At 38.5% G+C, this 24,696-nt stretch overlaps 1 long non-coding RNA gene across 2 annotated transcripts; it reads right to left on the bottom strand.

Moving 5' to 3' along the window:
- Window positions 1-1,844: 1,844 nt before the first annotated feature.
- Window positions 1,845-19,798, bottom strand: LOC308422217. 2 transcript variants are annotated; one of them, XR_013975069.1, is made up of 4 exons: window positions 19,706-19,798; window positions 10,816-11,000; window positions 3,351-3,478; window positions 1,845-2,019 (listed from the first exon to the last, which is right to left on the bottom strand). It is a non-coding gene; the product is annotated as an uncharacterized lncRNA (long non-coding RNA). The 2 variants fall into 2 exon arrangements; XR_013975070.1 differs by lacking the exon at window positions 10,816-11,000 and having other exon boundaries at window positions 19,706-19,788.
- Window positions 19,799-24,696: the final 4,898 nt, after the last annotated feature.

The following is a 24,696-nucleotide window of genomic DNA, read 5'->3' on the forward strand; positions in this document are numbered from 1 at the left end:
CTTTTCCTGTAGGGATGTTGGCTGGGGACAGTTAGAATTAAAATATAGAATTGAGATACTGTTTAGCACCTGAGAAACTCATTGTTTCATAAGATCATGGAAACCACCCTGGAGAAAGTCCATGGCTTGAGTTCCTGTTGCAGACTACTGTTAGCCTGCAAGGCTCCACCCTCAGCTTTCCTCTGTCATTTACAGAAAATGAATGAATACTATTATAAAGCTAGAGATGGATAATTTTATATTTTTATTGTCTGTCCCGCTTCATTCCCCCCACCCCATTTTTCTTCACTTTTGTGCATCTGTGTGTTTGGGTATGTGAATGCAGCACATATGTATGCCTTAGTGTGGAATAGAAGTCAAAGGCTGACGTTGGTGTTAGTCTCAGTTTCTGTCTTGTTTGATACAAAGTTTCTTGTTTAAACATCCTGCTCCAGGTTAGCAAACAAATATCTTCTGGAGATTCTTCTGTATCCACCTCCCACATCTCCATAAGAATATCTAACATGGTTTCTGGAGATCTGAACTCTGAGGTTTGAGCCTGTCAAGTAAATGCTTAACCCACTGAACCAGCTCTCCTGTCCAGTTTCTAGCCTTTTATCTCTTGGATAAATTGTAAGTCTTCCATTTCCAAATTGCTACATCATATGGGAAGAAGAGAGAAAGGCTGAAGAATACAGAATTTCGTCTCTGGGAAATGTTTGCTCTGAACAGAAATGTACCTTGAGGGGTGCTTAGAAAACAATTCCGAAACAAACTAACTCCCCATCTGCAATGCCTGTGTGGATGGGCTAAAAAGAATAACCACTGTTCTGTTCTGTGGAGGAAGCAAACAGGACCTTGGAATAAGGACGGTAACATTATCCAGAAGAATAAGGAATCAGAGGAGATAACAGTGGTTAGCTATGTGGCAGGAAGCTGCAGCTGCCAACACTGGAGAAATAGAATTATCCAGATGTATGAATGCCAAGATGTCTTGAAACGTGTAACAAAGTCAGGAGTGATGCCTGCAATTAGCCTCGTGAGGAGGCCGGCCGGATAGAAGCTAGTATATGGCTGATTAGTTCCTACAATAAACATGTAGGTGCTGTAATAATAATTAGAGAAACCTAATAGAGAAATTGAAGACATTTGTTTTCCACTCTCTTCCCAGTTGTTCCATTAAGTTTTCTAGTTGTAACTTTGATTTGGATGACACTTCTAGCATTCGGAAGGGAATAAATCATGACAGTATCCAGTTTATTGACTGTACATAAGAAAGGGCAGTATCCTCATGTGGTGAAAAGAGAGATTGGGCAACTGTCAGAACCATAAATTCATGAACCATGCTATTCTCTACCCTCTTGACAAGAATATGGATTTCCAACTCTTATTGGGTCCATATGTTTGAAAATGTGAGCATAGTTAGCTAGAGAATTTGCAATAATCTAGGTGACTAATACCCATTCCACTATGAGAAGTAAATAATATAATCAATTTCAATATTCTTTGAACTAAGAGAACAGAAATGGAGACAGTAAGTTTTAAATATGCACATCAATTACCTAATTGCATATTAACTCGAATTCTTTAAGTTTAAAATAAGTTGATAACAGGATTCTAGCATCAAGCCTTTGGAAATTTGGTGTTTAAAAGGAAGACAGACCTAAGGTCTTTTAAAGCAAATAAGTGTATTATCCCTTTTATACCACATTCATAGGCAAGCTAATGTTAGCCTGCCTAACATAGTATTATATAAATGAGATGAAGATGTATATTTTCACTGAAGCAGGTTCTTTTTTATTTTTGACATTCTGTTAACCATGGCTTGCAAAATGATAGATTGTGGATGTAAAGGAAATGATATATTATTCAGAATAACCTAATTTTCCGTGACCTTCTGCATTGATAGTCAGATTTTCATGCCATTGTAAGTATAGCATTTGACTGACACACTATCATTTGGTTCATAGCTAACATACAGCACAAAAGGAAAGAAGTGAATGATTCGTTTTGAAGGATTGACTCCGATTGCAGCAACTTCTGAAAGAGAAACAAAAGAGAATATTATTTGCCTACACTAGTTCTTTCTCCCCCATTTTAAAGGATAGGGCATGTCTAGTCTGTGTAGACTTTTAATAAATAAAGTTATTTTCTTACCACTTACAGTTTTACCTACTGCTGATGCTCCTAAATCAATATTTCATGTACATTTGTGGATCTGAAGACATTTTGGGGATATACATGATGTACATGCCTCTGCTACTAACTTAACTTGTGAAAGGGAATAGTGTGGCCTCTGTAAAAGTCACAGATTATTAAGTCACAAAAGTCATAGAGTGGCAAAGGATCATGCATACACACAGATATGAACAGTATCCACCTAAGTATTTATTTAGATATCTTGACTTTAAATAGTTTTTTTTCCCAAGATATATTATGGAACATAGGTAATCCAGGTTTTAGTTAGTCTTTTTGTTATTTTCCATTACTTTTATATTCACAAGTAATATTCAGAAAGTACTTTAAACACAACATAAATCACTCATGAATGTATTCAGTATAGCTACTGATATGTATACATATATACATATATATATATGCCATTAAGTAAATTATTTTCTAAATAATATTCCTAACCAGAGAGGCAAACTGAATTAGCCCTCACATTTTAATAATTTCTGTGGCACTGCATAATTAAATTGAAATTCTCTCCAAGTGAACAAACTCATACAGCTACTCATGATGGTTAAAGAAGTCATTCATTTAGAGAAAATGGTATATACATGCCCAGAATGAAAATTGTAATATAATGTTTTATTCATAGAAAACAAAATGAAACAATTAGGCCATGTCTAATGACATGTAAAAATATTATACTCAAATCTCATCTGTAATAATGCCCTCTCTTATGTAACTTATTTCTCAACTTTCATGCCTATGTATTATGAATATAAAACATTCAAATTCTTTACCTAGCAAGACTTTCCTCCTGATTCTGGGATTATTTCTGTAATTGATGTTCTTAGTCCATTTTGTTAGAAAAAATAAGCCTGTTTATATTTTCTCAAGTCAGACAATAAGAGAAGTCACTAATATTTGTGAAAGAAAGGGTAGCTATGCTCTAAATATCCTTTCTCAAATATTACCTCTATGATCTGGGTATGATGTACCAATAATCCTAGCCCTTCGAGGTAGAGACAGGAGATCATGAATTCAAGACCAGACAGGGCTATGAAATAAGTTTAGACTGGCCTGTACTAGAGAGACTCTCTCAGACCACAAGTGTTATAGGTATAGCTCAGAAGTTTGGCTACCATTCACATGGTTTAGGGTTCAATCACTGGCACCCCTAAAGAACAGAGAAAAGTTACCTGTGTGCATTTAATAAAGGCAGTAAAGGAAACAACATGAATTGTGGAGGCCATCCTGAGAGTGTGAAACGTTCAGAACTTGACAGTCTGACGGTGCTAATTCTTCTCCCATCGGGTTTCCAATATGACTGAAAAGAAAACGAGCTGCCTAAAATAATAACTCTTAAGTCTGTGAACTGTGGTATACACTGAACCACCCCACCAGGATGGTAAGTGGCCATTGAACTATGATATACACTGAACTACTCCAGAGATGAGTGCCCAAGATGGTACCTTTCCAGTTCTGCGAATCCCTGATATAATGAGGGAACTGTTGAGAACAATTTCACATAGAGCTTTATTGTGACAATTGGGCTGTGTGGGTTTCATAGAATCATTAGCATTTTATAATTAAAAAGAGATATATTTTTTTAATCTTATGTTTGTCTGAGGCATTTGCCTTTGATATAAGAGTTCAAATCAAACACCTTGATCCATTGATGTGGTGTCGTTGACCTGGGCTACCTCTGTCACAACACTGATTTGTAACTACATAAATAATGGACAGCAAGCTAGGCTGCAGATAGTCTCTAAACCTTCACAACAAGTCAGACAGATGCTTGCTTAAGAGCCCCTTCACCTTAAGCAAGTAGATCACCCATGACAGTGGGTACAACTTTATCATTGCAAGGTTTTGTTTTCCACAATTTCCTTTTGCTGGTGTGTAGGGGAGGTTCGGAAACTAAGGTCTAGTTCCCTAATTGGTTCTTGATTTCTCAATAAAGAAGGCCCAGAAGCCAATTGCTGGGTGGAAGGGACAGGTGGGACTTCCGGGTCCTAAGAAGAAGGTTGAGGAGGGAAGGAGAGAAAGGGCTTTTCTGCCGAGCTTTGGAGGAAAAGGGTCGCAGCAACCACGTAAGACCTCGGATGGGGCTGGAGGGCAGCTATGGCCTTCAGTCTCCACATAAGACCTCACGTGGGGGGGTCAGCTAGGGCCTTCAGTCTCCACATAAGACCTCACGTGGGGGGGGGGCAGCTAGGGCCTTCAGTCTCCACATAAGACCTCACGTGGGGGGGCAGCTAGGGCCTTCGGTCTCTGCTATGGGCAGGGACTAGGTGGAACAAGCCACTAAGATTAAGGCAGGAGAAACGGAGATAATACATTGGAAAGGGCATGCATTTACAGGCAGGAGATGTTTGCACCCAGCAGTTGTGCCTAGCAGTTGGGATAACAAAGTTGTCAGTGTGTCTTTTATCCTTGGAGTCAAAGGTATTGGGAGTGGGCTGGTAACACAACCCCTCCCAGAGCAAAGGTGGGTAGAAAAGGAAGCCGGGTTAGGGCTGGCTCCAGACAAAGGTGGTAACCTGATTTTAAAACTACACTCAACACTGGTGTGCTTCAGAAGGCGGTTTCTGACAAGGCAACTAACGAAGATTCATGAACTTTAACATGGAACCAACGAGCTCCCATGCTCAATGCCAAGTCCAGACAACGGAGGAAGGGCCAAGTACCACACCACAGTAAGCATTCCATGCTTGCATTACTCAAGCCTCCACATCTCAGTGAGATGAGTGTGTATGGGCACACTGGTCAGTGAGTCAACCGGAATTCTTCTGGGTTGGGACACCAGGGCAGTCTATGGTGAGAGCATTTATATTGTTTCCCCAATAGATCACACTTCCTCCATGGTTTTTTGAGGATTTCGTTTGTATCATTGAGTGAGTAACATTCTCTCTAAAGCTTGCTCCTACTTGGGAACAAGTGAAGTATCTAATTCAAGTACATTTTGGGTTGTTATTATTTGGTACAGTTGGCTGCTTTGAATGCTGTGTCCTTAAATGCCCGGGTCATTTTATATATATATATATATATATATATATATATATATATATATATATATATATTCTAAATTTCCATTAAGAAGAACTTAGGCTTAAAATATTTTAAAAAGTATACAACGAGGGTCCTGGAGTTGTGTGGGCCTGAACTTAGTGTTTAGAGACAATGTGTGGGTGTTCCTTGTCTTTACCTAATTAACACAAGTCTAAAAGAGGCTCAAGGCACCACAGATGTTAATTTCCATTTGAATAGGGTGGCTTGATCACACGAGTTTACTTCCTCTCTGAAAACAAATTTTAAAGTGACATTGAAGGAATCAAAAACTGTGCGTACCAACAAAGATAATTTTCACAAGTCATATAAGGCTGAAGAGCTGAGATTTAAAAACTGCAGCTGAAAATGAAGCCATGGCCAAGTTACTCAATTTCTGTAGGTTTAACGCAAGAACACTGTGCCCCTTCTACATCCTGGTGTAAGTGGGTGTCCAAAACGTAGTAAAGGATGGACTGTTCTGAAATTTCACTTAAGAGTCTGGAACATTCTGCCTATCCGGTATTATGCATGGGCTTAACTGCTATACCTGCTCTGGGCTGTAGTATGCCACGCTTCATTCATTGAACATGCCCATTTTCTATCTCTCAAGTTCAAAGCATGTTTCCCTCTTAATACCCACTTTCCTGATGGACAAGAGCCTGCACTGACCTAGAGCCATGCTAGATTGAGGAATATCAGACTAATTTCTATAGAGCTGGTTGAGCAATGTAAAATCATGAAATTTTATCTCATAAACATGTTTAAATCCTAAGGTACCAAACATTTGCTGCTGGTGAACAGTGAATGTTTTACACTGGTTTCATTGTCTCATGTAGACAAAGCTATAGTAGACTTGCAGTGAAGGTTTTTTAAATTGCCAGTATGTGCATAAAAGAATGAGATCAATTTTAATGCAGACAAAATTCTGTTCCTGGTTAGACTCTAGGTATGACCGTCTATCCCCAGGTTTTTCTTCCAACTTTTTCCCTAAGACTCCCCCTGGCCTCCAGATATGGATGAAATATCTTTACTACCACTCTAGGTTGAAACATGTCAGTGATTTTTATTTTTCCTTCCCTAATTTCAAAACTATCCTGCCATTTTCCTGGTTAACTATACAAGATTCTAGGGTTTCATATCCAAGTTCTGTTTTCTTAATCTGTAAAATGGGGTTAATAATGGTATCTTGTCGCAAAACTGTTGAGGATTAAATGGGAGATACATTTAAAAGTTTGGTGTAGTGTTAGCAGAGAGTCACTCCTCAGTAAATGTTCACCAAAGGTACCATGTTCCAAAGATCAAGGGTATCTGTTAAGATACATATACGTAGCATACACCTGTGTAACTAACATATTCTCAAGCCCTGAGAGATCATTACTCACTGTTCAGCTTAATGGACAATGGGTCAGTAAAACCATGCATGAATATTTAACACAGATATATTCTCTTCACCCTCTTCTAAATTTTGATATTAATAAGGAATATGTTAGCCATATCTAGTTGCCAATATAATTTCTCCTTTTATTTCTTTCCTTACAGACTTTTCATTTGGAATGGCAAAGTACTCTATTAAAAATACACATGCATTAAAAGTATTTTTCAAATCAGGATGCCCAAGGGACTTAATTATGGCCAGTGTAATATAAGAACCCATCAAGGAAGGTTCCAGCAAAGCTGTAAGAGTCTCCACACTATTCTAAGAGGAGATCTTGCTGTATGTTCTTTGTTAGAGGTCAGAACTACTGTCCTTTTGCAGATATGCAACACAGAGTTAAAGTAAAATCGCTCTCCACTGAATGAAATGAAATCAGTTCATTTCTACCCACACTCTTCATTAGCATTAGAAATGAGACAAGCAGTGCTGCCTCCTTTAAGAGATTCACGATTGCAATCCAGGTAACTATGCAAATATGTATAATACAGAATAGGCTCAAGGGCACACCATGACTTAGGTCAAGGATGGCGACATGGACGGTTGTTAGAGGTGTCTGGAAGGTGTCACAGAGAAGAATAGGAAAGGTTTCAGTAGGATAAAGGTTAAAAGAAGCAAATGATAGTGGCAAAGCAGGGAGGGGACTGGGAGGTGTTGATGAAGAGATTTAAGGGTTGCCCCATGAAATATGCTAATTGTTTTCAGCTCTTGTCTAATGGTAAAACATCATCTTAGATGATCTTGAGATGTACCTCCATTGTGCATATGTCTTCTGTTTCAATCCCAAGCACTGCTACAATCTCTAGGTCATTTTGTCATCATGCTTAAATTTCAATTCAGCTACCCTTGAACTTTTATTGGCTAAAATGTGTTTCCCGATCCAGTTCTTTGAAAAAGCAGCAGAAGCATGAGGAAGCACAAAGAAGCACGAAGTTTGAGAAAAAGTAACACAAAGGGGACTTCTTTGCACGTCCGGCCTGTGAAGGAGCATGGATACACTGGGGCATCTTTACTCTTCGTGATTTGAAAGTCACCGATTTTGATGATATCGGGAGCACAATGACTGCAGTCGCCCTGACCACCCGTGTCTTCTGAATCATGCACCAAGTCTTTGGACTATATTTCTCACCAAGCAGAAGAGTATCACACAAAGGAAAACAGCAACAATAGAACCAAGGAACTGATAAGAGCTTGTGCATTGTGAATTGTTCCACAGTGTATGAGAGTTCCCAGTGAGTCCTTGACCACCACTTTGTCTCCTTTATTTTGAAAGCGTGGTCTGCGACATGCTTTGTGACAGGGTGATGGGATGGAGGGATTGGCCTTTTTCAAGGTGACCGCAAGATGTTAATGCCATGGATTTCTTTTCTTTAAACAAAACTTCTTATAAGCATACCAAAGTGAATGAACAGGCTGTAAGGGTTTCAGAAAGGAAATTAATACACAAAAGTATATCTACAAAAATTAGGCCAATATGATGTACACAGAAGCTGGATCAATGTTGCTTTGAGATGGGCATGTGTGCTCTGTGGAGACTCTGTGTTGTGTTGATAGTGCACTGTTTGAGTCCATAAAGAAGGCATTCACATCATATCTGTAGACTGATACAGTTCTTGTTGGAGGGTGCAGTACCTCTGTGGTCACAAAGAACAACCCAGGCAATTCTTAGGTTTGTCTTGTTTATTGTGGCTGAAGAGATTTTGTAGCAGAATTCCCTGTCTTCTGACATTTCCCCAACTCTCACTTTGTGTGGAGCTTGTGTTGACTATGCCCTTGACTCCCTACAATATCCTGAAAGATCCATGTGGATAGCTAGTCTTTGGAGATTGGGTTTGGTTTTTTCTGTGTTAATGATTATTATTCCAGAATCCAAGGCTTTTTCTCTAACTATGACTTTATTTGCTTCAAAGAAAATACTCCTTTTTGGTCCTTGTATTGGGATGTATAATGCAATGTTTAGTCAGGGATAATCTTAGGTAGATATCTTGTCACTATACCATAAGGCCACAAAATGCAGACATGATTCTCTAAGAAGAAGCTAGTGACATTGGAATACCAGGCATCCTGGGCCTCTTTATGCTTTGCCACCCCCTCTCTCCTGTTCCCCAATGAGGATTCTGTCAATCCATAGCTCTAGTGGATGAGATTCTCATTTAGACATATTTCTATGTTGTAAGTTAAATAATTATAGCCCTTCAGTCCTTAGCCCACCTCACCATGGCCGTGTTTCCCTGGGTCTCCATTTATCATACTCCCTTTCAGAAGCTGAAATGATAGCCCCTGGCTGGGATGGAAGTTTCCAGCCCTTTCCTGGGACTATGGCCGTTACCTGCTCAGCCAAGAACCTACTGTGTCTTTGGCATTCCCATACCTGATTCAAAGAAAAGAAAGTCTGAGATTCTGTTCTCAGCCCCTCAGAACTGCAGGCCGACTAATGTTACTTAGCAAGTAGCTTTGAAAGGAGAGCGCTGTCTCTCTTTACAATCCCAGCCTTGTGGAGAGAAAGTGTGCCTGCGATTCCACTCCCATGACTGGAATGTGGGGAGCATGGCTGGCTACAGAAATGAGATTAAAAACATTGGAGGAGCACTTCAAAGAGAGCCGAAAGAAAGGTAGTAAACACTCTGTTTTGCTCATAACAACCATATGCCAAAGAGTCCCTGTTATTGACCCAAAATAAAACCTTGGGGGGGGGGCAGTAAACCCCACGGGAAGAACAACAATATTAACCACCTCCTTCCAGTAGTTGCCAACATAGGAGAAATGTCTACTAGTGCTCTTCTCCATAACAGGTGCTTAGTAACTTTGCTCTTCAGAGTCTGGAATACTTTAATGCAGAGGGAAGGAATTAAAAACAAGAGGAAAGAATCTGGCCCAGGAGAATGGGAGGGTCAGGGCGACCTACATGACCTAGTGTGTAGGGAGCTGTCAGAAGAGCGTACAGGAGAACGAGGAAAGATGTAGCTGCAGTGTCCAAAAAAGGCATCTGTGATCATGTCTAGACAAACAGTGAGAGGAAGAAAAGCATGCTGTTAGAATGACTTGCCCCATGGGACACTCTGCTGGGCTTTCAGCTTGATGCTCATGGATTCCTTGAGGAGAACTTTGAGTGTTTGGGTGGGCTATTTTGACCCCCCTCAGTTTTGTGAAAATTTTGTTCATACTTGTGCTTTCTGAGATCTGCTTCCAGTGCTTTTGCATGTTTGTCAAGAGTGTGTAGGGCATATGCCTCACCAAGTGATTAAGTACTTTTGACGCAGAACCACCTCCATCAGCATTTTAAAAAATAATTTGTTAAGGATTTGACTGGAAAAACAAACTTGGTTCCCAATTATTTAGCTTTATTTGTTTGTATGTTTATTTTTACTTAGTTTGTTGTTTTGTTTTATTTTGTTTTAATTTTGGAGTCAGGTTCTTATGCATCCCAGGTTGTCCTTGAAAGGCCTGTGTAGCTGAAGATGACCTCAAAGCAGCCAAGGGTAACTTGAATTTCTGACGTCTCACTTCTACTTCCAGAATGCTAGGCTTACAAATGTGCTCTACTAGCCGAGGTTATGTGGTAATGGGGATATAACTCCGGGCTTCCTGTGTGGTAGGTGAGCGCTCCACTGGCTTAGCTATATACCCAGCCAAGGTCTCTTCTGATTCCCACTTTTCCCTCTTACCCTTAAGGTAAAGTCTGATCCTCATCCCAATACACAAAACTGAGGAAACATGTGGCCCACCCTGGAAATCATTCCAGGATCATGAGTGGAAACATATTGCAATATTGCAAATAGAAAAGAAATAGGAAGAAGAGATTTTCTTCTACCATTATTGAACCTCTTGTTTAACACCATGAGCCTGGTCCACCTATGTCTTGTCCTCTCCAGTGGGCACATAAATGTGCTTACTTAAACATATTATCATTTAAATAATATTTAAATTTTGTGTATGCAAGCTTGAGCATAATTTTCTGTTATTTTCAACCAAGTACATCCCAATGGGTTCTTAAACTAACTTAGAAGAAAATTCCTAGGAAATACATACGCAAGCAGTTTAACCCTTTAAAGCCATGTCCATAAAACTAAATAACTCACATGTGTACTTCATTTGTAATAGTTCTAACATTTTCACTGTGGTGATCCAGGAGTGCCTTTGATGGCTTTATTGTATTAAGGGTATTTAAAGGCATTAAATACCTTTCATGGAGATCCAGGGACTCAGGTCTGGTGACACTGCTCTGTGAGTAGCCAGGGTACAGAGAAGTCTGGGCCAAGCACACAGAAAGCAGTCCCCCCATTGGTTCAGGGGAGCAGGAACTCTGCCATAAAGACTCAGTTTCCACCTCGAGGGCCAGTGTGTGTGGACCAAATGCTCAGGACACCTGCCACCGGGAACAGCAGAGATCCAGGGACACAGGTTAGGTACAAGGGAGAGAGAGAGGAACCAACCATTGACAATTCCACATATAATCACAGACAACAAGATAGCAAGAAGGAAACAAAGAACTTACAAAATGGAAACCAAGACATCCTGGCAACACCGGAACCCAGCTCTCCCATCATAGCAAACAGTGGAATGCCAAACACTCCAGAAAAAGAAGACTCAGACCCAAAATCATACCTCAAGATGATGATAGAGATCCTTAAACAAGAACAGGAGGAAAAGCATAAAGAATTAGAAGCTTGTGAGGGGAAACAAGAAAAAGACTCAAAGAAATCAAAGAACTAGAGGAATATGGAACCAAAGAGATGAAGGAATGGAAGAAGGAATTTAAAATGGAAATGGAATCAATAAAGAAAACAATAAAAGAGACAAGCCTGGAGGTAGAAAACATAAAAAAGAAATTAGTAGTCACAGATGCAAGCATCTCCAACAGACTATTGGAGATGGAACAGGGAATCTCAGGGGCCAAATACAACATGGAAAACATAGACAAAACAGTCAGAGAAGATGCAAAAGCCAAAAACCTTCTAACCCAAAATATCAAGGAGATCCAGGACACAATGAGAAGACCAAACCTAAGGATAATAGGAATAGAACAGGGTAAAGAATATCAACTAAGAGGCACAGTAAATATCTTCAACAAAATTTAGAAGAAAACTTTCCTACCATTAAGAATGAGATGACCATGAGCATAAAACAAGCCTACAGAACTCCAAATAGAGTGGACCAGAAAAGAAATTCCTCCTGACACATAATAGTCAAAATGCCAAGTGCCCAAAGCAAAGAAAGAATACTAAAAGCAGTAAGGGGAAAAGGTCATGTAACATATAAAGGCAGATGAATCAGAACCACACCCTTTTTCTCAACAGAGACTATGAAAGCTAGAAGATCCTGGACAGACATCATTGAGACCCTAAGAGAACACAAGTATCACCCAGGCTGCTATACCCAGCAAAACTCTCAATCACCGTAGATGGAGAGACCAAGATATTCCAGGACCAAATTAAATTTACACAATATCTGACCAAAATTCTAGCATTACAACGAATTATAGGTGGAAAACCCAACACAAGGAGGGAAACTACACCCTAGTAAAAAAAAAATACCTAGGCAAGACACACAGACACAATTCTACCTCCAAAATAAAAAATAGCAGAAAACAGCAACCACTATTCTTTAATATCTGTTAACATAAATGGACTCAATTCACAAATAAAAAGACATAGGCTATCAGACTGAATACATAAACATAATCCAGCATTTTGCTGCATACAGGAAACTCATCTCAGAGACAAAGACAGACACTACCTCAGTGTAAAAGTTTGGGAAAAAACTTCCAAGCAAACAGCCCCAAGAAGCAAGCTGGAGTGAACATTTTAATATCGAATAAAGTAGATTTTCAACCAAATATTATCAAAAATGATAAGGAAGGACACTTTTTACTCATTACAGGGAACATTTGTCAATCCTTAACATATATGCTCCGAACTCAAGAGCACCCATATTCATAAAAGAAACCCTACTAAAGCTCAAAAAATACATTGCACCCCACACAATAATAGTGGGAGACCTCGATGGACAAATCATGGAAGCAGAAACTGAACAAGGACACAGTGAAACTAGCAGAGGTTATGAACCAATTGGAATTAATAGACATCTATAGAACATTTCATCCTAAAACAAAAGAATACACCTTCTTTACAGAACCTCACAGCACCTTCTCCAGAACTGACAATATAATCAGTCACAGAACAAGCCTCAATAGATATAAGAAGATTGAAATACTCCCAATGCATCCTATCATATCACCATGGTCTAAGGCTGGTCTTTAATAACAACAAAAACAACAAAAAGCTCATATACACATGGAAACTAAATAATGCTCTATTAAATGATACCATGGTCAAAGAAGAACTAAAGAAAGAAATAAAGGATTTTCTAGAATTTAATGATAATAAAAACAAAACAAACCCAAACCTATGCAATGAAAGCAGCACTGAGAGGAAAACTCATAGCTCTGAGTCCTTCCAAAAAGTAACTGGAGAGAGCATATACTAGCAACTTGACAGCACAGTTGAAAGCTCTGGAGCAAAAGGAATCAGATACACCCAAGAGGAGTAGATGGCAAGAAATAGTCAAAACCGGAGCAGAAATTGACCAAATAGAAACAAAAAGAACCATTTAAAGAATCAACAAAACCAAGAGCTGGTTCTTTGAGATAATTAACAAGATTGATATACCCTTAGCCAGACTTACTAGAGGGCAAAGAGAGTATCCATATTAACAAAATCAGAAAGGAAAGTGGAGATATAACAACTGAAACTGAGGAAATTCACGAAATCATCAGATCCTACTACAGAAGTCTATACTCAACAAAGCTGGAAAATCTGGAGGATATAGATGAATTCCTAGACAGATACTGGATACTAAAGTTAAATCAAGACCAGGTAAACCATCTAAATTATCCCATAACACCTAAAGAAATAGAAGCAATCATCAAAATCCTCCCAACCAAAAAGAGCCCAGGTCCAGAGGGGTTCAGTGCAGAATTCTATTAGACATTTATTGACCACCTAATACCAATACTCTCCAAACTATTCCGCAAAATATAGTCATATGGAACACGACCTAACTCATTTCTCAAGATTACAATAACCCTTGTCCCTAAACCACACAAAAACCCTACAAGGAAAGAGAACTTCAGACCAATCTCACTTATGAACATTGATGCAAAAATACTCAACAAAATCATTGCAAACCGAATCCAAGAACAAGTCAAAAGAATCATTCTCCATGATCAAGTAGACTTCATCGCTGGGATGCAGGGATGGTTTAATATACAGAAATCCATCAACATAATCCACCATATAAACAAACTCAAAGAAAAAAACCACATGGTCATCTCACTCGATGCTGAGAAAGCATTTGACAAAATTTAACACCCCTTCATGTTAAAAGTCTTAGAAAGAACAGGAATCCAAGGCCCATTCCTAAACGTAATAAAAGCAATATACAGCAAACCAATAGCCAACATCAAACTTGACAGTGAGAAACTTGAAGCAATACCACTAAAATAAGGGACTAGACAATTCTGCCCAATCTCCTTCTACCTATTCAACATAGTACTGAAAGTCCTGGCCTCAACAATTAGACAACAAAAGGAAATCAGAGGGATACAAATTGGAATGGAAGAAGTAAAAACATCACTGTTTGCAGATGATATGATAGTGTATGTAAGTGACTGCAAAAATTCCACCAGAGAAATTCTACAGCTGATAAACAAGTTTTGCAAAGTGTCTGGATATAAAATTATCTCAAACAAACTAGTAGCCTTCCTCTACTCAAAAGACAAACATGTGGAGAAAGAAATTAGGGAAAAGATACCATTCACAACAGTCACAAACAATATGAAATACCTTGGTGTGATTCTAACTTAGCAAGTGAAGGACCTGTATGACAAGAACTTCAAACCTCTAAAGAAAGAAATTGAGGAAGATCTCAGAAAATGGAAAGATCTCCTATGCTCAGGGATTGGAAGGATCAACATTTTAAAAATGGCCATCCTACCAAAAGCAATCTATAGATTCAATGCAATCCCCATCAAAATTCCAACCCAATTCTTCATAGAATAGGAAAGAGCAATGTGCAGTTTTTTTCTGGAATACCAAAAGACCAAGAATAGGGAAATTCATCCTCAACAACAAGAAAAAATCTGGAGGAATCACCAAGCTATATTACAAAGAAATTGTGCTGAAAACTGCATGGTACTGGTACAGAACTAGGCACATGGATCAATGGAATAGAATAGAAGATTCAGAAATGAGCCCTCACATATATTGTCACCTGATTTTTGACAAAGGAGCTGTAAACATTCAATGTAAAAAGGACAGCCTCTTCAACAAATGGTGTTGGTCCAACTGGCATTCAGCATGCAGAAGAATGAAAATAGACCCTTTCCTATCTCCTTGTACAAACCTCAAGTGTAAGTGGATCAAAGATCTCCACATTTAACCAGGTACACTGCAACTATTAGATGAGTAAGTAGGGGAAACCTTAGAACTCATAGGCACAGGAGAAAATTTGCTGAACAGAACACCAATGGCTCAAGCTCTAAAGTCAAAGACTGACAAATGGGACTTAATGAGATTAGAAAGTTTCTGTAAGGCTAAAGACACTGTCAAGAAAACAAAATGGCAGCTAACAGAGTGGGAAAAGATCTTTCCCAACCCCACTTCATATAGAGGCCTAATATCCAAGGTATACAAAGAACACAAAAAGCGAGACACCAGAGAATCAAACTACCCTATTAAAAAATGGGGTACAGACTTAAACAAAAAGTTCTCAATGGAGAAATATCGAATGGCTGAGAAACATCTAAGGAAGTGCTCGACATCCTTAGCCATCAGGTAAATGCAAATCAAAACAACCCTGAGATTCCACCTCACACCAGTCAGATTGGCCAAGATCCAAAACTCAGATGACAGCAGATGCTGGCGAGGTTTCGGAGAAAGAGAAACACTTCTCCACTGCTGGTGGGGTTGTAAACTGATACAAGCACTCTGGAAATCTGTCTGGCGGTTCCTCAGAAAGTTGGACATAGTGCTACCTGAAGACTCAGTTATTTCATTTCTGGGCATATACCCCAGAGACGCTCCATCATACAACAAAGACACATGCACCACAATGTTCATAGCAGCTTTATTTAAAATAGCCAGAAGCTGGAAAGAACCCAGATTTCCTTCAGTAGATGAATGGATACAAAATTGTGGTATATTTACACAATAGAGTACTACTTAGCTATCAGAAACAATGACTTTATGAAACTCTTAATAAAATGGATGCATCTAGGGAATATCATCCTGCGTGATGTAACCCAGTCAAAAAAGAACAGACATTATATGCAGCCACTGATAATTGGATACTAACCCCAGAAAGCTCTGAACACCCCAGAAACAACTCACAACTAAATGAGTTCCAAGAAAATCAATGCCCCCCAAAATGAAAAACCATTATGCTTATTTTGATTTCCACATCAAGAAAACCTTGACTACTTCCAGGTTACATCTTGTTTTACATGTACTTTATGCTCAGTGTAACTAGGAAGATTTTAATGCATACTATCAAACCTTTAAAAAATCAAGTACTGACAAAAATGTATTCATTTACTTTTATGCAAAAAATGCTTTTGTTATCTGTACATTTATCTTTTTTTAAAAACAAAGTTGTTCATTTCAAAACCAGCATTATCATTTAAAAAGTAATAGCCACGTGATTCAGGAAGTGTGTTGTGAAAACTTTTGTTATATATTATATATACTTTATGGATTCACAACCATTTGGAAAAACTGAGAAACTCAAGAATGTAATTGGGAAGGTCTATAATGCAACAGCCTCAGTCTGTCACAAAGTATGTGGATGCTTTTAGAAATTGACCTAAAGTCTTTTAATACCCTTTGTTTACTTGAGCAATAACTTTCTGCTTGTTTTTTCTTTGTCAAGAATGATTATAGGGCTTCCCTGCCTTGACAATTGGATGATGTATGTGTATCAACCCAGATGATGCTTCCCTTGAATTTATACAAGTCCAAGCTCAGAACAAATGTAAGCTTTCCTGCTGAATCATCTACCCTGGATTATTTTGATATACATTCTGTTTCCAGACTACAAGGCTATAAAAAGTTATTCTTTCCATAATACTCTCATAGATTGCCACAGTCCACTTGGATCCCAGCTCTCCTGTGGATGCTCTCTAGCATTGATAGTTATAGAAGAATTGAGAAGATGAAAATGATGAGCTATAAACAGCTAGATTAAGGCTGATTTTGTCAAAGGTCTATACAGGAAGCCAACCAACATCTTCTGTAGTCCTAAGCCTCAAGCTTAAGGGGAATACTGAAGACTTTCTCTCACTGATACTCATTTTTTTAAAACTGTTAAGTATTTAAAGACTTTATTTAAGAACATGGGATAGAAATTGTAATAGCAGCCAAATTGCCTGAGGTAATGGTTTTTTTTTTAACAACTTTATTTGAAAAAACAAAGATAAATGTACAGATTTTAAGCATTTTTGCATAAAAGTATACAATACATTTTTGTCAGTACTTGGTTTTTTTTTTTTTTAAAGGTTTGATAGTGTGATCATGATCCCACTAGTTACAATGAGCATAAAGTACATGTAAAACAAGATGCAACCTGGAAATAGTCAAAGTTTTCTTGGTGTGTAAAGATTTTTTTTTTTTTTTTCAATGAGCAGACAGTACATGTAATACAGGGTACAACCCAAAATTTGTCAATGTGTTCTTGGTGGGTAAGGATTGAGCATGACTTTGTTTTTGTTTGTTTTGTTTTCTTTTTTTCTTGGACTTCATACAGTCTGTGAGTTGTTTCTGGGGGAGTGCAAGCCTCTGGGGTTAGCATCCCACTATCAGTGTCTGCATATTATGTCTGTTCTTTTGTGACTGGGTTATCTCACTCAGGATGATATTGTCTAGATGCAGCCATTTTCTTAAGAATTTGGTTAAGTCATTGTTTCTGGTGGCTGAGTAGTATTCCATTGTGTAAATGTACCACAATTTTTGTATTCATTCATCTACTGAAGGACATCTGGGTTCTTTCCAGCTTCTGGCTATTATAAATAGAGCTGCTATGAACATTGTGGTGCATGTATCTTTGTTGTGTATTAAAGTGTCTCTGGGGTATATGCCCAGAAGTGGAATAGCTGTGTCTTCAGGTAGTACTATGTCCAATTTTCTGAGGTATCGCCAGACTGATTTCCAGAGTGGTTGTATTAGTTTGCAACCCCACCAACAGTGGAGAAGTGTTTCTCTTTCTCCGAAACCTCGCCAGCATCTGTTGTCATCTGAGTTTTGGATCTTGGCCAATCTGACTGGTGTGAGGTGGAATCTCAGGGTTGTTTTGATTTGCATTTCCCTGATGGCTAAGGATGTCGAGCACTTCCTCAGATGTTTCTCAGCCATTCGATATTCCTCAACTGAGACTGTTTTGTTTAGCTCTGTACCCCATTTTTAATAGGGTTGTTTGATTCTCTGGTGTCTAGCTTTTTGAGTTCTTTGTATACCTTGGATATTAGGCCTCTATCTGGTGTGGAGTTGGTAAAGAACTTTTCCCATTCTGTTGGCTGCCGTTTTGTTTTCTTGACAATGTCTTTAGCCTTACAGAAACTTTGCAATCTCATTAAGTCCCATTTGTTAATCTTTGACCTTAGAGCTTGAGCCATTGATGTTTTGTTCAGCAAATTTTCTCCTGTGCCTATGTGTTCTAAGGCTTTCCCTACTTTCTCATCTAATAGTTTCAGTGTATCTGGTTTAATGTGGAGGTCTTTAATCCACTTACACTTGAGCTTTTTACAAGGAGATAAGAAAGGGTCTATTTTCATTCTTTTGCATGCTGAGTGCCAGTTGGATCAACACCATTTGTTTAATACTGATACTCATTTTATTTGCACTTTTACCGATGGCTTATATTGACAAATACGTAGACTGTGATATTCTAGACTTTTTATGAGACAAGGCTGAGAGAAATGGTCGGAAATACAATCCTAACTTGTGATACTTATTTTTTACATAGACTTAACATAAGTGCGTTCATTTGATTCCTTGTAGATGAAGGACTTAGGAGATAGATCCAGTACCTCAAGGGTCTTTTGCAAGTTTACAATGCAAAGAAAAGATAGAGGTAAGGTTTGTGACCCTGAAATCTGGCTGTCAAATACATTCACTTGTTTTTTGATGCCTGTGGCATGGTGTAATAGTTAAGTTGCTGGAATATATTATTTTATTTGCTAAAACTACTGGGAAAACTACAAAGGAAGAAAAGAGATGATTTACTAATAAGGCCCACGAAGGACCAATGTTGATAGTTGCCCACAATCTGGATGTCAACAGAAGAGAACTGACAGGATTCTAAAGAGGGGGCTTTTGATTCATGACAAGGCAACTGTTACATTGTGCTGTAGCTGGTCTGGCCCCGAAGAATATGCCAGAATGTTTTAATTTAAGCCTGATGTCAGAGTTCAGGAGCAACACTTTCAGGCTTATATTTTCAGGCATTGGTTTTTCAGGGACTACTTTGCATTAGCTGAGATAGAAGCCTGGTAAATAACAGCCTATAGTACCAGTTTCTCCTATTATAAAAACCATCAATTATATCAAGTATGGCCTGGAACATCTCAGAGCAAGACCAGGTAGACTCATGTAAATAGTCAAAGTCCTAAAAATGTTCAAAGACAGTAAATAATCAGAGCTACTTACTCCAACCAGGAGAGAACATCCCTTCTGTTAACAATTAGAATAGTTCCTTTAAAAAAAGTACTTTATAATAGCTAGATTTCCAAAAGTAGTTTTTTAACTTTAAACCAGCAAAGTTACTCAAGCAGTTGTTAGTTAGAATCCATTAGTATGGGCTTCTACGGATTCATATCAGCATATTCTGATGGGCAATGCTAACAATTAAACATGGGAGAATAATAGCTGAAATGACAGATCTAAATGGGTTATTATGCTACTGGGGAAAATGTTGGAAAATTCCTTTCAAATGGACATGTCTCTGATGGCTTCATGTTTGTAATTTCTCTCTGTTTTGGGGAAGATGCCACAAAAGTATAAAAGTTTGTAATCTACATACCTGTGTGAGATCCACAGTGAGGTGCGTCTATGGAGCCCGAAGAAAATAGAAAATTTTCATTGTCATCAGAGAGGCGACTCCTGGATAACCCCATCAAAATTTCTTGTGAGTCACTTATGCTCAGATTTCTTTGAACTATGTCTCTCCCAAGGGGAGATGAAGCAATTACATGGACATGATGTCTAACCCTTTCAGTGCAGCGCAGCCGCATTCCTCAGCCCATTCATCAGCGTCCACCGCATTTGTGAGCAGTGCTGTCATGTGGAGCCAGTTGCCAGCAATGATTAAAAAGAAATCCATAAGGTTCTCCATTTAGGAGACAAAGCAAAACCAATTTTCACCATGTTTACTAGGGAGACATCCATCCATTAAGGGAAAGTCCCCCAGGAGCTCCTTAGTGAACCTCTCTCCGTGAAGACTGTCTCCAGAGAACTGAGAGCAAATGAAGTGATTATCTGTCACTCACGGCTTCCCTCTCTAGGAGCTACTTTGCCTACTTCTCCCTCATTGATTATGAAGGCTGTTTCCTCTTTCCTGATAGCCGATAGCCTGCTTTTAGTCTCAGAACAAACCGAAAGGAAAAAAGAAAAAGAAAATTCCAAACACTGTCATTTCATTACTAGACAGTTCATGTGGCACAGGTTTTATGGATCACATGAGGATTCCTTTCAGGTTCTTAGGAAAAAGAGAATGATTGAAAACTAATCTTTCTTCCTCCTCCCCTTCCCTCTCCCTCCTCTATCCTCCTGCCCCATCTCTGCCTTCCTTTTCTTCTTTTCTATCCTCCCCCTTTTCTACTCTCTTCTCCTCTACAAAATGAAAAATTTAATATCAGCCAATTTCCACAGCACCATGAAAATACTTGCTGTAATATTCTAACCATAGTACACACATTGGCTCATTTCACCATCTTAACAATTTTAGGAAGGGATAGATTGTTAATTCGATTTAAACAAACAGGCCTGAGGCATGAAGGCGTTATATAATTTGCTAGTGGCCACATGAGAAATAAGGTGAGGTCTAAACATTTCAACGTCCATGTGTGAATCAAGGCTACTGACCACTTCGCAGAGCAAGGGGAAATTGAGCAAAACAGAATTAATGTATACAGGACCCCTAATTTCTTCCAACACCCAGTCTATGCATTACCTACTTCAACCTGACCAGCAATATTATACACCAGGCATTATCCTTGCTTTAGTAGATAAGATTAGAATAACTAACCAACTGATAACCAGCGGGTTGTGTAAAATTTTCAGCCTAATGCAGATTAGGTTATCACCTGCTCCTGGAAATGATGTAAGTGGCTTTCATCTGAAGTCACATCTTTGGCATTTAGTTCTTGGTCATTCTGACCACCTGGACATGCTAAAGACTTCAGCGGAGGCAGCCAAGACTGCAACTTTCTTATACCTGTTCTCGAGAGTCTATTCTCTTCCGTGAAAGAATTACAGGACACAGGAAACCTCATCAGCACCCAAACCTTACTTCTGACTCTGACTTATATCACACATTTTTCTTTATTAACCTCAATCCAATATGATATAGATACTGAGAAATTTAAGAAAGAACCATATATATTATGTTATAAGACATAGTCATGGAATTACACTAAACATGTTGTTTAAAAATAAGAACATTTGGTATTTTAAAAGCAAGTGGTCAACTGCCCTCAAGAAATACTGTCAGTAAGTGTTATATAATTTTATTTTTCATGTAAATCATACGTATTGATCTTACAGCCCCTGGAGTTAGTGTTTGCCATGCTGTAATAGCTTAAAAAGTTTAAAAATATGCTGTGCCCTAGGAAAGGAAAATACAAAGTATAGAAATGTGGGAAATGCACTGAAGCAGAGCTGTAAGGAAAATTTATAATTCTAAACTCCTAGTGTAGAAAATAGGAATGTTCTCAAATCAATAATCTCACGTCCAGAAAAACATTAGCAACATAACTGCAAAGCAAACAAAACATAAAATGTTGAAGATAATAACACAGACAATTCAACACAAAAGCAGGAAAAAAATCCCAAAAAATCAGTGAAGCAAAAGGTGTTTCTTTGAAAAGATCAATAAAATTGAATAACCTCAAGCAAGACTAACAAGTAAAGGGTCTATGCAAATTACATATATCAGGAATGATAGGATATGGCTACTCTCCTAGCAGACATTAAAATTATAATTAAAAAGTAACCAAAAACTTGATATATATATTATATAACATATACATATATGTTATGTACATAACATATATTATATAACACAGTTGAAATGAACCAATTTCTCCAAAACTTACAGTTCCCTTAGTATAAAACAGGTAATTTGAGTAGTTCTGTAAGTATTTAAAAAATTCAGTTTACAATTTCAGTCATTTCCCCAAATGGTTTTAATGGTGAGTTATGCCAAGTATTTAAGTAAGAATAAAGGTCAATTTTCTACAAACTCTTCAGAACAAAAAACATGATCCAATTCACTGTATGTTTTCAGTACTAACTTGACTCCAAATTCTATCAACAGTATCAGAAGAATCAGACTATATCCTGTCCCAATGGTACACACATACACATAAATATTCAACTAATATTTAGTCCATCAAAATTAGAAAAGTGTAAAAAAAAGGCCATGAATAAAGTGGGATTAATTATAAGAATATGCACTTGGTTCAAGTTTTGAAAACCAGTCAGTGGAAACAGTTAGTACCATAAGGGAGGAATACCATAGGATCTAATCACGTAGTACAAGAAAGCACTTGAAAAATTCAACACTTAGTTTTATAAAAACTCAGGAAATTCTGAATGCATTGAAATATCCTGATTCTTATAAAAGATATGTATAAAAGTAGTTAACTAATATTTGATGAAAAACTCATATTACCAGGTAGCCCTGCCATAGAACATATACAAACATGCTTAAAGCTGAGTAAAATTTGCTTACTCTTAGGCTGAAGGCTGCATGGGGGTACTTCACCTAAACCATAAAGCTATGAGCCTTGCTGGTTTGGGATTTTTATACACAAAAACCACAAACTGGTTGACACACTCCAATTAGCAAGAACAGTTAACAGTGAGCAGAGTTACAGAAGCCAAAAAAGCAAGGTTAATACATTTAGGGACTTCCCTGGAACTGTGAACCATGATGGATTAGGTCCTTGTTCTTGTTTTTGGCAAATGTTGGGATCTATGGCCTGGATTTTTAGGTCAGAGTAGTGCCTTGGTGCCTTTAATATGGCATCAGTGTGGTAGTTTGAGTAGGAATGGCACCATAAATGCCTACGTTTGAATGCTTGGTCCATAGGGATTGGCACTATAAGCCCACATGGCCTTGTTAGAGGAAGTATGTCACTGTGGGGTTGGGTTTGGTGGTACTCTATGCTCAAGCTATGTCCAGTGCAGCATATAGGTCCCTTCTGCTGCCCAAGCATCAAGATGTAGAACTCATAGTTTCTCCAGCATTATATCTGCCTGCACGCTGCCATGATTCATACCATGACAATAATGGACTAAACCTCTGAAACTGTAAGCCAGCTTCAATAAATGTTTTTCTTCATCAGAGTTGTCATGTTATAATGTCTCTTCACAGTGATAAAACCCAAACTAAGACAGTCAGTTATTTTAAGATCTGTGTGCCCTGTTACACACCCACACTAGTTCCATGGGTGTGAGTCAAAATGTGGACTCATTATAGGGTAGGAAGTTAAATTGTCCTCTCAGCACTAACAATTTAACAGAATTTACTTTCTGCTTTACATAGTTAAGTAGGCAACTTAAATTGATCAAGCAGTGTCCTACAGTGGGAGCTAGGAAAAAATAGCCTAATGGTTCCAAGTAGGTAACCAACGTGATCAGGAAAACAAGGATTGGTACCAGTTACCAGATTCTGGGCATTTCTTTTCTCTATTTCCTGAAGGTTTTTTTCTGATCATAACTGGATTTTTCTCTCATTACTTCGGTTGTCTTAGAGGTGACAAGTTTCTCCCAGAGCCATGCAGAGACCTTCTGTTCTCACAAAGAAGCGGTTCAGATCTCTGTGATTCTGAAGGACAACCTCTGCTAAGGGGCCTACCTGAGCACTCAGGAAAGGAAAAGAGGTCCTCCGCTGTGCTTGGGGGTCAGGGGAGTGTAAGGTGAAAAGTCCCAGAGTGAAGTGGTTTCTTCTTTTCCAGGCTCCCTCTTCCTTGGAAACAGTGTCTCTGTCTCTGAGGGCTCCAGGAGGAATTACCCCGGGATAGAGACAGCTTTTTCCCCATTCTCTCTCAAAGGAACCTGATGCTGTTTGACAAAAGACAATTTTATATATAAAATTCTCTTCAGAAAGTTATTTACTTAAATTGTTGTTTGTACTGCCAGTTTGTCAAACATGACTTCACTTGCTACCTGGAACAGAATGACACAGGAAGAGCTGAAACAATGGGGCATTGCCCTTAACAACTTGATATCTGCCATGTAGACTTCTGTGAAATCTTGCTTGCATGTCCATCCCACTGTAGCTTTAGAATATAAGATGAGAATACAGAAACCATTTAGGAGCTATCTTAGTGTCGGTCCAACGGTGACATCTCCTCTCTTCCTCCCTCATGGTATGAGAGTACTTAATTCAGGATGATTTCCATAGCCGTCTTTTGCTACTTTGTGGGTTTTTTTCCTTTCTCGATTATTCACTCCTTTTCAACCCCCTAACACTAGATAGGACAGAAAAAAAAGAATAGAGAGGAAAGGAAAGAAATCCCTGAGCAAAGTCAGAGTCAGAAAGATGTTGATGTTATCATTAGACTATTTCCTGTTGAGTTTTTTGGCGCAAGTTTGATCTTTACCATCAGGATATCTAATTTCTTCTTGTTGTCGTTTCTTCGTTTCTTCTTTGTGTCTACTTAACAACTGCAATAGCAACCATCAACCAACCAATTCACAACCTGTCTGACCTCTCGAGGCTCTAGCATTTATACACCCTCTAAAAAGCCCCCAAAGCTCCAAATATCACACAACCACAAAAACTAT

Source organism: Micromys minutus (assembly GCF_963924665.1).
Source record: "Micromys minutus genome assembly, chromosome: 7".
NCBI lineage: Eukaryota > Metazoa > Chordata > Mammalia > Rodentia > Muridae > Micromys > Micromys minutus.